This window comes from Manihot esculenta, chromosome 2 (genome assembly GCF_001659605.2).
Source record: "Manihot esculenta cultivar AM560-2 chromosome 2, M.esculenta_v8, whole genome shotgun sequence".
Taxonomy (NCBI): domain Eukaryota; kingdom Viridiplantae; phylum Streptophyta; class Magnoliopsida; order Malpighiales; family Euphorbiaceae; genus Manihot; species Manihot esculenta.
Window position 1 is genome coordinate 36,549,218 of NC_035162.2, and position 16,248 is coordinate 36,565,465.

General features: G+C 26.5%; 1 pseudogene; it reads right to left on the bottom strand.

The window, feature by feature from the left end:
* Positions 1 to 2,192: 2,192 nt before the first annotated feature.
* Positions 2,193 to 3,174, bottom strand: LOC110608956 (annotated as a pseudogene).
* Between the last annotated feature and the right edge of the window lie 13,074 nt (positions 3,175 to 16,248).

Here is a 16,248-nt window from a genome sequence, read left to right on the forward strand (position 1 = left end):
ACCAACTAAAAAAATTGATTTGAATCTAAATTTCAAAATTACAAATTTTAATTTTTAATCTTTTAATTTTTTAATTTTTAATTTTTCATTATTTAAATTTTGTTAAATTACCCGAAAAAATAAATAGTGTCTTACACAATTCATTTTGCAAGATTAGTGAAATGTTGTTACCATTTTTCTTGGCCATGTTTAGTATGTCAATGGACATTACAGCAAAAAAGCAGAGTAAATGAATTTGAAAGTCTTTTGGAAGATTCAATTACTGCTATGCTATTAAAACTACCATGGAAGTTTCTCACTTTTGACTGAACATGCAACTATTATATACATCTGAATTGGACAGTTTTGACACTTTTTCTTACCTTGTCCAAGAAAATCATGTCAAAAATTTAGATATTGCAGACAAAAATCATGGCCTGCAAATGCAGATCAATTCAACCAATTTAATACATAAATTTATTGAACTAGATCAAGAAAAGGGTGAATATAACAACCTCAACAAGTCGACAACTAGAGAAACATAAATTATAGATCCAATTTAATCTCCCTTTAAAATGCAATGAAATATTGACACAAATTTCCCTCTATAGTTCCTTTGTAACTCGATACTCTCGTGTTTTCCTGTTCTTTAAACCTAATTTATTTTTTTCCCTTCTTTATGAAAGACGATATGTGTCAATTGACTATCGATAAAGAAATAGATGTTGTTGTCCCAATTAGGAGCTCCATAAATATTCCGATCGTCATTTATAATTTCTGTATGGTGGGATGTTTCTCATATACAATCTAATCAATTTTTAAAATATGCAGACCTTTTTAGTAGATTTATGGCGGCAATTCTCGAATAGTTAATGTATTGAAGAATTTGGTGTCTAGTTACAAGCCGGACATTTTATTTTTGATGAAAACAAAAACTCTTAGTTCTCATATGAAATTTTTTTCATAATTTTTTACATTTTGATGGTTGTTTCTCAGTCAATAGACAAAGATTGGGAGGAGACATTTCGTTAATGTGGAAAAATCATGAGTCTGTTTCTGTGGTTGGCTTTTCTTTAAATTTTATTAATTCGGTTGTTTCGGAAGGTAAATGTTCAATAGAGATTTACTAGTTATTATGGGTTTCCGGAATCGTAATGACGACGTCAATCTTGTAACCTTATTTGAGTTTTATCTCGTAAAAACTCTCTTCCGTGGTTTTGTTCGGGAGACTTTAATGATTTATGCTCAAGAGATGAGAAAGAAATATCTTTGCCAAATTATCTTATGCAGAGTTTAGATAGGCACTTGAGAAACATTTTTACTAAATTATCTTATGTAGAGATTTAATTTTGAATGATTATAAATCTTTGTTAGACTCTAGAACTGATATTTCTGTTAGATGGATTCGTCGTAATACTACTCTAACCGTTCATATTTTGGCTAGAGAATCTATTAAATATAATCATCTCTCTGTTTGGAATGATATCCCTCTTTGTTTGATAGAATTTTATTAATACAATCAGTAGTTTTGCTTTTAAAAAAAAATTGTAATGAAATATTAGCATGGCACTTTACAAAAATCACTGCAACCCAAATCATATAAGCAAATCATATTTCAATGACAACATAGTAAAACCATCCTTAAACAAATCATAAATGATCCATCATATACTAAAAGATCAACTTAGGAAAAAGTCCAAAACCAGTATCAAAGTAAAAAGTAGTCATGCAATCCTAAATTGCAATTCTAGCCAAATGTTCACAGAGTTTCTATAAACAATTCCTGGGCTAGTGCAATCCTACAGACATGGAAATTGTAGCAACATAATTCATAAAGCATAGGCAAGCACACTATACAGAAGGCAAATAGATATGCTGATGAAAGAAATAGTTGCAAAATAAACAAAAATCCATTTTAAAGAAAAACCTAGCTTAGACAGGGAGTTCTTTTAAATATTATAAGGTCTAAATATTGACAATAAACTAATACTATCTTAATCATACTATGCATGAACCCTCCAATCTAAGGGAGAGGAAGAAGAAAATTAGAATGAAAGTGAAGGATCCAATGCAGAGTATGATTCAGATATTAAGGGATTCTTCATCTTCAATACAATAATACTATCAAATGCAGAAATAAGAGAGATTTTGGCATTGAAAGCTTCCCATACTTACCGGACTCCTCAGAAGTTCATTCTCCAGCTGTAGCATGATTAGGAGAAAGAATATAAATCAAAGTCATAACAAGCCAATGTTGTTAAGCCCATGAAAGAAATGGTGTTTTCTCCTCTTGGAATGCTTTCCAAAACCCTTTGACATGACATAGGGGACAAAATTAACCTGCATTTGGGACACAATTACTCAAAATTCATAGGACATATACACATCCCAGTTCACTTGATATTTCCACATAGATAGGAAAGCAAGTGATTTGAGAAAATAGTTTCTTTTGATTAACAAATGTGAATAGCATACTAGTATTCTCAACTAAATCTGAATGGCTTCATAATTTATGCAGGATAATAGGTAGCTAAAGGTGATGTGGGAGCCAAAACCATTATTCCAAGTAGTTGTATAAGATCCTTGAAATTATTCTTTGAAGTTTAACATTGTCTAACCATTATGTGATGAAGAAGGATTTCTAATTTCAAATGATATGAAAAATGCAAACGGATGTTATAGTAGATGTGGCAATACAATGTAATAAATTTGTGCACAACAAACAAACGCATGCAATTATTTAGCTTACCATGAAATTTAGCTTACCATGAAATATGGCGATGTCTCATCTTGGATTGCTCCATTTCAATCACTTTCTTCTATATTGCAAGCTTCAAATCTTTAATTGTTGTTGAATTCATCATTGCCACATCTTCAACAAAATCAATCAATTAGTCAACTGTGGTCACATGTGGCATTTTTAACCTAATTGTAAAAACACCAACAAGAGAAGTGTATGGTACACATACCAAACGAGGTGCCATCTAGTTTAAGGATGGAGATGCGTATAGCACTGCCAAATTCAAGACTAGTGAGAATGTCAACATCCGTTAAGGTGGGTTTCCTAGGTACATCCGCGAGTATAGGATCATCAAGAAGAGCTGCGAGAGTTGACTGTAGTTTTGCCTTCTTAACATTGCTGCATTTGTAGCCAATATCTTCTCCTCCCTTAGAAATTGATTCTTTTTCCATCATTGTTTCTCTGAAAATCATAAAATCTTATTATTGATAGACATGTAATTAAATTGAGTCGAGTTTTTATAACTTCAAACTCGTTTATTAAAAAATTTTATAAGGTCGAGTTCAAACTCGACTCGATTTTTAATTCGACTCAAAAATTAAATATTATAATTAAACTCAATTCGAGTTCGACTAGTGAAAAATTTATTTAAATTAATAATGATTCTAATTGAAACTTCAATTTTCATGACTAGTTTAAACTAATAACGAGTCTAATTCAAACTCCAAAACTCGATTAAAAATCTCGTTAATAAAACTTAATTAATTTAAATATTTAAATATTAAAAATTTAAATTTAAAAATAAAAAATTTTTTAATAAAATTAAATATAATTTAATTAAAATCTATTATAATCAAATTCTTAATTTAAAATACAATAAAAAGTAAAATATTTACTTATAGAAAAGTTTTATCCCTCCATCCTTGTAAGTATCCGAAGTAGGATAAGAGGATATTATTTCAATAACTTATCTATAGTGATTTTATGAAAGGGAGTTTGTGGTCTAATAATTAATAAAATGTGGTTTTTCAAAAGTTTTGGATTATGTAGATGATAAATGATTAATTTTTTTTATTATTTAGATTTTAATATTTAAATCTTTTATTTTTTTATTATTTAGGTTTTAATATTTAAATATTTATTTATTTATAATATCAAATAATATTTATTATTTAAATACTAATTATAAATTTTTATATAAAATTAATGATATAATACTAAATTTAATAATTATTTATTTAAATATTTATATTACATGAAAAATTAATTGAAATATATATAATAAATATATAAATCTATATATAAACAGTCTATAAAAGTGAGGGATAGAAAATTTTTTTAAAATTATATAGTTTTAATTAAATTAGTATAATTTTATTATTAGTATTAATAGATATTTTTATATAAAATTTATTAATATATTATCATTGATTATTTATAAGTTATCATTTCATTATTCATATATAATTATTTATTTTTATTTAAATATATAATTTATATTAAATTATTTTATTGTATAAAAAATACTATATATATAATATAAATATAAAATATTACATAAAATAAATATATTAATATAAGTATAATCAATTTAAATTATATAATTATACATTAATTTAAATTTTATCAATAAAATTATATTGATTTATATTGAAATTATATAAAATTTTAATTTATAAAATTAAATGGATAATATTAAATAGGAAAATAATCATACAAACATATATAAACCTATGAAAGTAATAATAATAATTTATTAAGCGATTTAATAGTTTAAAAAGAGTATTTACTTAAAAAGACATATAATGAAAAATAAATATAAATTAATAATATAGCTATAAAATTAAGGTATAAAAATATAAAAATTAACATTATATATAATAAATAGATTAAGTGGCAGGGTGTAATCGAATCGAGTCGAGTCTCTTAATGAGCCTTAATGAGCCTGCTTGACGAGCAACTTAATGAGTTTATGAGTCTTTTAACGAGTCTGTTCACGAGCCTTTTAACGAGTCTCTTAACGCGCCTCTTCACGAATCTTAACTAGCCGAATACTACGGAGCTCAAGTTTGACTCATTTAATAAATGAGTCTAAAAATTAAGTTCGAGATCGGCTCGTTTAGAAATTGAATTGAGTCCGATCGAGTTTGAATCGAGCCTGATAAGTTTTTATCGAGTCAAGTCTCAAATAGCTCACGAAAAGTTTGATTCGTTTACAACTCTATCCCTGGCCCTATCCTGGATTCGTCCTGTTATGATATATTATAACAGATATGGAAGTTCAGGCTGAGATCCATTCTACGCCCCTGACACTATAGATATGTTATGTTATGTTTAACAGAAAGTTTTAAGAAGCACCCGTTGTGAGTCAGGTACTACTGAAATTTGTAGAAAGTTACTGGTGACAAATCCATTTTGATATGAATTGTTTGTGTTGTGACGCATTCATACGATCATATATTTTATTGAATGATTTTTGTTTATGTTTCTGCTTATTAGACTCTTGTAACTTATCTTTTTTCCCTAATTCCACATATTTGCATGCTAATATTAGTTTAGGAGGTTATTAGCAGAGTTGTTCGGTATAATTATAAATCATGATATAGTTTCCATACAGTTCTAAATAATTCCATTTCAATATAATTCTCATGTTATTCTATTTTAATTTTAATTTTGATTGTTGCATATAAAAAATACAATATTTTTATATTTATTTTAAAATAATAAATAACTAACATTTAAATGAAAATAGTAATATTTAAATAATGATAGAATTAATATTAATATATATTATATATAATTCTTAATAAAAATATTATATTAATTTATATATAGTTAATAAATATAAACATATATAATTAGAATATTTATTTCTAAAATATTAAATATATAGCCATACATATTTATAATCTATTTAAATGAAATAAATTAATTAAATTATTTAAATCATATAGTTAGACATTTTTGTAACTAACTAGAATATATGATTATAATATTATTAATAATTATTTAATAGTTAAAAAAATTATATTTAAGTTATATGAATAATTTAATTTAAGATTAATAGCAAAAAAACATTTATATTTTTTATCTTGTTATAATTACATCATATATTTTTTTAATAATTAAAATATAATTTTTTAAATTTATTTTATTGTACCAGCCATTATTTATACCAATTAACAAAATTACTATATTACTCATTATATCTGCTATTATTTATACCAATTAATAAAATTACTATATTACTTATCATGTCAATGCCATATTATTATGCCACACGTGGATAAAATTTAAAATTAATCGCTAAAAAATTTTATATTTTTTTATTATGATTCTATTTTATACTTTTATTTTTTATCAATTAAATTATATTTTTTTAATATTTTATTAAACGTACCCTATATTACTGGTATACTTTGAGGCTTACAAAATTATTAAATTATTTTTTTACTATTAAATATATTTAATAATTACTATTCATATTATTTTTATTTTTATTTTTATTAATAATTTTATAATAATAATTTATTTTAATCTTATTTTAATTAAAATTACTATCAACTGATTTTTCTTAAATTAGTTTAACATATTTACTATTTAGTATTACTTTAAAACTATAGTTAAAAAAAATTTATTAAATACATTAATTATGAAATATTAAAAAATAATTTAAAATAATATTTAACAGAATTTAATTTAAAAATATTAAAATAATAAAATAATTTTTTAGAATATTTTTTATTAATTATTCTTTTAACTCTAGTATAATCTAATCATTTTTAAATAATAAAATAATTTTTTAGAATATTTTTTATTAATTATTCTTCTAACTCTAGTATAATCTAATCCACTATTTTTTTTTTAAATTATATTAATATTTAGAGTATATTTTAAAGAATTAATAATATATACAGTAAGTATTTGATTGTCACTTGTTTAAGTATCTAAAAAAATATATAATTTATTTGAAATTATAAATTCAGTGTGCATTCCTTCAACTTCTAAAAGAATTAATAAAATAAATAATTATAAAAAAAAATTCTATACTTTTAATTTTATTATAATTTTACTGTAAATTTTTAAATTATTATTATTTTTATTCTGAAATTTATTTGATGTATTGATATGATGGAGTGATGCAGTAATTTTATTAGTTTTTAATAGCAAGTATAACTAGAATAATTTAAAAAAATTAAATTTTAATTAAAAAAATATAATATATAATTACAATAAAATAAAAAATATAAATATTTTTGCTATTAATTATTTAATTTAAAAAAATAGTAAAATAATATTAAATATAAAATTAATCCAAGAGAATATACCAAACACAATGAACTAATCATTTCATCAAATTAAATTTTAAATAATTTATTTTGTTTATATTCTTACTTATTTATAATTTTTTATTATATATTATTTAATATTTTATAAAATTAAGGCTTTAATTTTTTAAATAAAACCCTTTAGTTTTGATAATATAATTTTAAAATTATATTTGAACAATATTAAAATATAAAATATATTACTGAAACTATCTAATAAAAAGGTCATCATTAAAATCATTAAATATATATAATTGGCTTCTCAGTATGATTCTGATTTTGATACCTTTTTTTAAATTAAAATTAAAATCAAATAATTAAATAAAATTCAATTTCCACGATATTAATTTTTTTTTTATTTTGATATAATTTTTCAGTTTGGTTTAAACTTCTTAAAGAACTATGCACTGTCATACCAAATTTATTTTTAAAATATTATTTATTATATAAAAAATTACTATTTAATCTATATAAAAAATTTTTATCAATTAATCTCTATTTCTAAAAATATATTAAAATATTTATTAATGAGTTTTTTATATTATAAAAATTAAATAATAAATATTTAATAATTAAAATTATTCAAAAATAATTAAAATTAATAAATTAACTAATTTAATAAATTTTTTAAAAAGAATTAAAAAAATTAATATATTTTTTGAAATTTAAAATTAATTAATGAATTTTATTATTTTATATTTTATAAGAGAGAATAATAATTTGCCCTTATTAAATATAGTAAATTTTTCAATAATATTAAAAAAAAAACAATAATTAAGAAAGAAGAGAGCTGTTAACATCACATTGGCATGTGCAGTGTGGGGCCAGGAGTACGCCGACATGCTTGAGCTTGTCACCTTTGAAACGAAATTAAAATTAGAAATTAAAAATAAAAAAAATAATTAATTAATAATTGATAATCGACTCTAATTGGGTGGCCGAACGGCGACATGTGAGGTCAGGCTGTCCTCAATTATGGAAACCCTTTTACAATATTCTGCCTTTCCTCTCCTTCTGTTTTTACTATATTACCCTTTTCCTCTTTTTTTTTTTTTTTTAAAAAAAATTCTAACTATAAAATATTACTTTGAGAAAAAAATATTACATAATTATTTTTAGTTTAATAATTCTTCCATTGGAAAAATAGGGTTACTTATAATTTTTATGTAGTTTAGTTTAAAAAATATAATTAAAATGACAAATTTTATTTATTTTTGAAAATATAAATTACAATTATATAGCTTTATTAAAATTAAATAGCTAATACTCTTATATTATTTGTTTGATTTACACTTTAAATTAATTCTATAAGCAGTAAAGTAATTTTCTTTTAAGTAAGGAAATAATTTAATAAGTTGCACTTCGAAATAAAATTTACTAATTTATTCAGAATATTATAAGTGTTATTTTTTAAAATTTAAAAAAATTATATTTAATTTCCATACTAAAACCGTTAATTTATCTAAAATATTTCAATATTTTAAACTAAATAAAATTAAAGTAATTATTATTTTTTTATATATACTATTTTATATTTAAAGTCACTTATTCTGTTTCATAAATTTATATTGAACAGATCTATTAAAAAAAAAATAAATCATTTTCTTTTAAATTTTTAAGATATTTTATATCTAAAACGGAATTCTAGTAGAAGTCATGAGAGGAGTATGACATACTTGTGGATTGAAAAAGTAGAAATTACAGAGAAGGAAAAGGGCAAGATAGTAGAAGCAGCCCAAGAGACAGAGCAGCAAGTGAAAGTAAGAGTATAAGTTTGAAATAGGTAAAGACAAAGAATAAACGTTTTGACAGAATTCTCCTAGAGCTGTGCGACAATAATTGAAACCTTGAGGTTTATCCTTTCATTAATCATGAAATAATTAATGAGCGAGTAAAGGAAAACTTGACTATAGATGGGCCGTGGACACCCCGGCGTGGCTGAAGTTAGGAAGATCAGGTCTTAACTCTATTAGAGCCCGATATATGGGCCTACTTTACATGTGAGTCCAAGCTTACTTTGATGAGTCAGACTAGACTCAAATCCACACATGGGAGGTCTAGCTCGATTAACCTACTGGATCTATGGGGCAACAAACCCCGTAACATCTGGATCGTATCCACATAGTGCTGAATAGGTTTAAGACGATAGGAAATGACGCAGTACATTTATACATACGGCTAAGTGTGATTACGATGGGAGGTACGAGCATAAAATGGTGGTTATACGTCATTAAATAATAAAATAGAAAAGAAATAAAAGAAAGCAACGAAAAAAAATGGATTAAACTTATCAAAATACACTTTAAATTTATCATTTATCGGATCTTAGACAATATAAATTATAGTATTTAAAATATTTAAAATTTATATCAATTTTCAATTTATCAAGGTTACTTGTTTTTTCTGTTTTTTAAAATTTTATTTTTTAAAATATTTTATTTATTACATACTCTCAACTTCTTAACCGTGCGGCAATTTTATAGTAAAAGTACACTTTTCTACCATAATTTAACCGTTTTACTAAAAGAAGGATCACCTTTTTAAGTTTGTACATTTAAGGGCTCGTGGAATAATGCTATTAGTTCTTGAGATCAAAGCAACTTATTCCTTTTTTTTTTTTTCTTTTTAAATCACACTTTTACACTATACAATACAGGGCTCGGGGGCATATATCTAGTGATTTTTGATAAATTCTTTATATGTCCAGATGTATACATATGTCTAATATAATTTTGATATATAATTTAAAATTAAAAAAATATATATTATTTAAAACATAATTCAACTCATATATTAATATGAAATTTTAATTTTTTATTAGTTGAGTATAATTTATATACTCGTTATATATATATATATATATAATATTTTTAAATTATTATTTAATTTGAGTTATAAAAAATATTATTGTTATTATTTTGTAATAAAAGAGTTTTTATTATACAAGAAAATAATGGCTACACATGAATACAAAACGCTGATTTTTTATTTTCTTATGAAGTTTTTCCACAAAATTGATCCTAGTTTCTTTAAGACCACTTTCATATATTTTTTTAATAGATAAATGCTTAGTTATTATAATTGTTTTTATTCTCTTTTCTACTGCCTATCTCTCCCTTCACTCATTCTCTCTCCATCTCTCTACCCTCTTTCACTTTTTTCTCAGATTTTCTTTTCTATAAAAAAAATTATCTAAATTCGATTTACTGTACATTTAAAATATAAATAAGTAATTATCTTCGTTAAAAAATAAAATAAAACTCTTTTTTTTATTATTATGAATTGATAATATATTAAATTCATCCGCACTTATAAATTTAATTTAATAGTAAATATATCTAAATAAATAAATGTAAGTTTTACTCCGTTAAATTTTAATTTTTATGTAAATATATATATATATATTAAATTCACCCAAAAATTTTCATTTTTTATATTGCTCTTTTCCCTCTCCATCGATCAAAATAAATCAAACAATTTATATATATATATATTTTCCATTTTCCTTTCAATTGCCTTATTTATTCGAGCATAGCGTAAACTATAAGAGTTGTAATTTTTTATTACATAATAATAATGATAATAATAATGAGCATGATATGGTTTTATCATGTGGGGTTAATAGTTATTTAATGGAGAGTGACAGTGACGGTCAAAGCAAAAGGTCAAAGGTCACATTTGAGAAATTTGATTGGTCCAAGTGGTGGGTGGCTTCATCTCTTTATCGTCCTTTAAAAAGAGGATTCATAAGAAAACAAGGAGAGGATACCATCATGCCCACTCATTGCGTTCTCATTACTTTTTTGAAATAGCAAAATATTTGGAGTATCAATCCATTATCATAACCATTTCCTTTATTTTTTTTAATTTTTATTTTTTTTCAAAAATCTTTTTTCTTATATGATTATCTTTTTCCTTCCTCGAATTTAAATTTTTAAATATTTTTTAATAAAATCTACTTATATTATTGGTCAATTTTACTGGATAAACGTGATATCTCAAAAGGCAATTAAAAATTTAAAGGAAAACTCTATCATTATTATGATTATTATGAGGAATTCTATTAAAATAATTTTAAACTATGAAATGAATCTTATGTAATATTTCATTATTTTTTTATTTTGTAAGATTCAAATATAATTTCATAATATTAAAAAATTATTTTGTAAGATTAATATTAAAATAATTATTATGTCATTTTCACTATTTGACTGTGGTATTAATTTGTTTTATATAACTTAAAAAGCTAGGATTTATGATAGAATAGATGGGTACTTTATACTAGCTATCTCACAATCTATATAAAATCTCTCATATTTAAAAAAATTGGGACTAATAATTTTATATTAACATAAGATTCATATCAATAAGTGAGACTAATATATATTGTAACCATCCTAGACAAATAATGAGTAACTATACACTGCTACAAAATAAGTCTAAGGCAAAGATAATAAATTATTGCCCTTATATATTTTAATTATAGTCATGGATCAACAATAATAATTTGAAAATCATTGTATCTGACTTCGCTGTTGAACACAAGGATGCAATTTACTTACTTTTTCGCAACGGATAAAGGGTGCAACTAAATTTATAATTTTATTGAATATAAAATAAATATTTTATTAAAATACATAATTATATATAATAAAATAGTAAATTTTCTTTGTAGCAATTTTAAACCGATGCAAATAGTATTAAAGAAAATAATTTTACAAGTGCTGCTAAGATAACAATTGGGGAAAAATATAAAAAAAATACTTTGTGATTTTATTTGATTTTTTTTTATTTCATAGTCTGTGGTTCAATTTGTGTCAAATTAGTACCTATGGTATTGCGCCTGTAACAGCCCGGCCTTCCTCTGGGTCCGGCACTGTTACCGCTCACGGCCCAGGGCTATCCCTCGCCTGGCCTCTTGCCACCTCGGGCTTTCCACTGGCGTCGTGAGCAGCTCTTAACATCCCTTCACCCTCACTGGTTCCAGGCAGGATTTGTCCCTCGGGGGAGCCATTACGGCCCGCCCTAGCCCGAGTGGATTTGGCCCAATTCCTTCCTCTGGGAATTAGGGCCAAATCCACTCGGGCTAGGGCGGGCCGTAATGGCTCCCCCGAGGGACAAATCCTGCCTGGAACCCGTGAGGGTGAAGGGATGTTAAGAGCTGCTCACGACGCCAGTGGAAAGCCCGAGGTGGCAAGAGGCCAGGCGAGGGATAGCCCTGGGCCGTGAGCGGTAACAGTGCCGGACCCAGAGGAAGGCCGGGCTGTTACATAAAAAGGCGTACCACTCTGTAACGACCCGGAAATCCGACCCGTTACCGGCGCTAGGATCCAGATCGGCTTAAGGCCGCCGGGACCCGTAGCAAGCCTACATACATCCTGTTTACCTGTTTAATCCCATACATGATCAACAAACATACATAAGAATTAAAACTTTTCTTTTTCTTCATACACCAAACTCAACCTGTGCATGCACTGTATTCATCATATACATAAACATTAATCCCTCTGTGGGATTTCATCAAAGCCTCAAAGGCAAGATATAATCTGTGTTGAGTTGGTTCACATATACATCATAAAATAAGATCATGTACATACCAAGGGATTAACATATACTATGGTCAAGCACAACTCTATCCTCAATAACATAGTTACATAACATAACTGTTCAAACTTTACATTACATTCTTATCATATGTCATGTCCACATACTCTAGCTATTACATACATATGACTTGACTTCACTCTAGCCGACTTCTTGATCTCTCCTGTACCTGCAACTCTGGGGATAATGGGAGTGGGGTGAGCTAAAAGCCCAGTGAGCGGAAACTAAAAACATTTGTTTTAATTCCTCCATTTTTAGGTACATTATTATTCATTTTTATTTTTATTATCAAATAACTTTTATTTTCATTCTTTTTCTTATTCATGCTTTCATGTATGCGTCATAACACAAACATTTCACAACAAGGATGAACTTGTCACCATTTAGCCCCTATCCTTCTTACTTATACATGCCGGGGGCGTAGAGCCGTAGCAGGCACACCCGGACTTCCATCATCAATCATAGTGCCAGGGGCGTAGAGCCGTAGCAGGCACACCTGGACTCACATAGGCTATCATGTCATACGAGGGCTAATGGATCATTCAATGTTCATCCACATCAACAACAAATTATGCAATGCAACATATTCGTGCATTCTAATGCAAGCAACCTAATATTGCATGGCATAATGATGCATGGGCAATGCTTTATGATTCATTCATTTATTCAATTACTTTAAAACTTAAGGGGTTGTTCCACTCACCTGGTAACTGAAGCTTTGACAACGAACTCTGAACAACTATCTCACAACCGGGGGTCTCGGTTCCTCGGGTCCGAACCTACACAGGTGGACTCAAATGAGGCACCAAACATACATGAACGTGACTCTGAAAAGCTCCCCAAAAACCCCCTAAAACATCCTGAAAACATCACATGAAAACATGCAAGAAATGGCTGAACAGGGCACTTTCGGCGGCAGGTTCGGCGGCCGAAAGTCCCTTTGCAGCCGAAAGTCATGCAGGTTCGGCGGCACTTTCGGCGGCCGAACCTCCCAGACAGAGACGAACCTTGAGTTTCGGGGGCAGGCTTCGGCAGCCGAAACTGCCTCCACAAGGGGGTTCGGCCGCCGAAAGTCAAGTTCGGCCGCCGAACCTTGCATGCATGCGGAGGCACCTTCGGCCCCCGAACGTGGCCTGGCCAGCCACTATAAAAGGGACCCTTAGCCGAAATGGGCGAGGTTTTCTCCCATTTTCGGCCACAACAAGCTTCCGATCTCCCTCTCCTCAAATCTTGTGTTCTTTCACTAGATCTCCTCCATCTTTCTTGAGTTTTAAACCCACATTGCAAGTTTTAAACTTTAAAGGCAAGTTTTGGAGCTTTGGAAACTCAGGAGCTCTCGTGCTTGGATCTCCGAGTTGAGTCGTCTCTTTCTCGATCTTCAAGAGGTAAGAGCCGATCTTAAGCTCAATGTATGTTTTAAATGAGTTTTATGAAGTTTTATGGGGTAAAGATGTATGTAGGCTTGCTACGGGTCCCGGCGGCCTTAAGCCGATCTGGATCCTAGCGCCGGTAACGGGTCGGATTTCCGGGTCGTTACAGCGCCGTTAGTAAATAGCAGTAATCTTTAGACATCATCAAGAATGTTGGTATGAAAGTCATATCACGAGATACTAATTAAACATAAATTGAACCACAATTTCTAAAATAAATGAATAAAACTACATTATATTTTTTTATACTTTTCTTTTTCAATTAATAATTATATTTTACTTGTCATGTCATCATTTCTTAACGGCGTCATAAAATTGCTCCTATTTGCTAACGTTACAATACCACAAGTATTACCTTAATACAAATTAAACTACAGACCCTAAAGTAAAAATAAGCGAAATCACACAATATTTTTTATTACTTTTTCCTAAGTACTCGGGCAATAATTTCGTAAGTGCTGCTAAGATACCACTGTCTAAATCCTAAAATGTATTCGTGATATTAGCTTAATCCTAAAATCCTAATATTTTTTCACTTTCATTCAATTTCGTAAGTGCTGCTAAGATACTCCTACTTAAACCCTAAAATGTGTTTGTGATATTAGTTTGATGCCTAATCTAAGGTGAGATTCAATTAAACCCTATAGATAAAAGGAAAAAAACTTGCTTAGACATAATGCGCATGGACCAAAGGCACAAACATGAGATTTCTATTTAGTTTTTATATCTTTGGATACACATATAATATGTTAATTTTCTCTATTTAGTTTTCTCAAATTAACATGGATTTGATTTAGTGATCGTCGTCCATGTCAAGAAAATAATTTTCACAAGAAATGATTTAATCTATTTTTAAATAAAATATCGGAGTGAAAATTATTATTGGTATTATTAATTATTTGCGAGTGGGGATACTTGACTAAAGATATTTCTCCTGTTGGATTTGAAATTACATGGTATCATAAAATAAAAGGGAATGAAAGTGAAAGTCGATACTATTATTTTTTTGTCTGTGTCTATCTATTAGTTTAATTATATTTTACACCTCAATTATGTTTTTGACCTCTTTAACTTCATTTAGCCAATAATCCATTTTATAGGATAAATATAAGGTAAAAATTGAATTGATTTATTTAACCTTGAATAATGGAGTGAATTGAATTTTTTACCATTTTAAAATGCATTATGTGTTAATATATAAATTTCAAATTGAATTTTTGTAAATCTTATTTTTAAAAGGATAAATTTTATTGTAAATTTTGATGACTTTTAATTTATTTATATTTTAGTGCGGTATCTAACAAAAATACTTGCAAAATATAAATTAAAATAAAGATGTATTTTTATTTTACAAAACTAATGAATAAATTTAGGATGAAGTAACTTTTTGTAAATCACATAGTATTTAAATATTGTTAGAAAATTTATTAAATAAGAACAAATAAAATTAAATGAAAAAGAAAGAGAATCTAAATCAAATTTATTTCAAAAATAATCTATTTCTTATAAACAAAGGAAATTTGTTTGTCTTAATTTTTAAAAGGAAAAAATAGAAAAAAATAGTATGTGATTTCATCGATTTTTTACTTCTTGTGGTATTATGTTGTTACCAAATAATTTTAAACTAAAAAAATACTAACGTAGCAAATAAATAATAAAAAATTATTTTGATACATATTGAATTATAGATCTTTTGATGAAAATGAGTGAAATCAAATGGTATTTATTTTTGTACTTTCATCTTTAAAAATATTAAATAAAATATTAATTAACAATTATAGTTTGCTTACTATCTCAACATTCCTAATGGTATATGAAAATTGCCACTATTTACTAACGACGCAATATCATGAGACTATTTTGATACAAATTAAATAATAAACTCTAAAGTGAAATGAGCAAAACTATATAATATTTTTTTGTATTTTTCTCTTATTAAAATAATTTCATACTACTTTAATTTTATTTTTTGAAAATAAATTAATTTCATTAATCATTTTCAGAAAAAAAAAACTTAACATATTAGGTTCAAATTAATTCTGATCAATAAGCCAATACTAACAAATTTAACTTAGCTAGTTAAACCTAATAAATCTTGGTCAAACCAGAGGATCATTTTCAATAACACAATAAAAAAAATGTTAGGGCAACAATTGGAATCCAATTA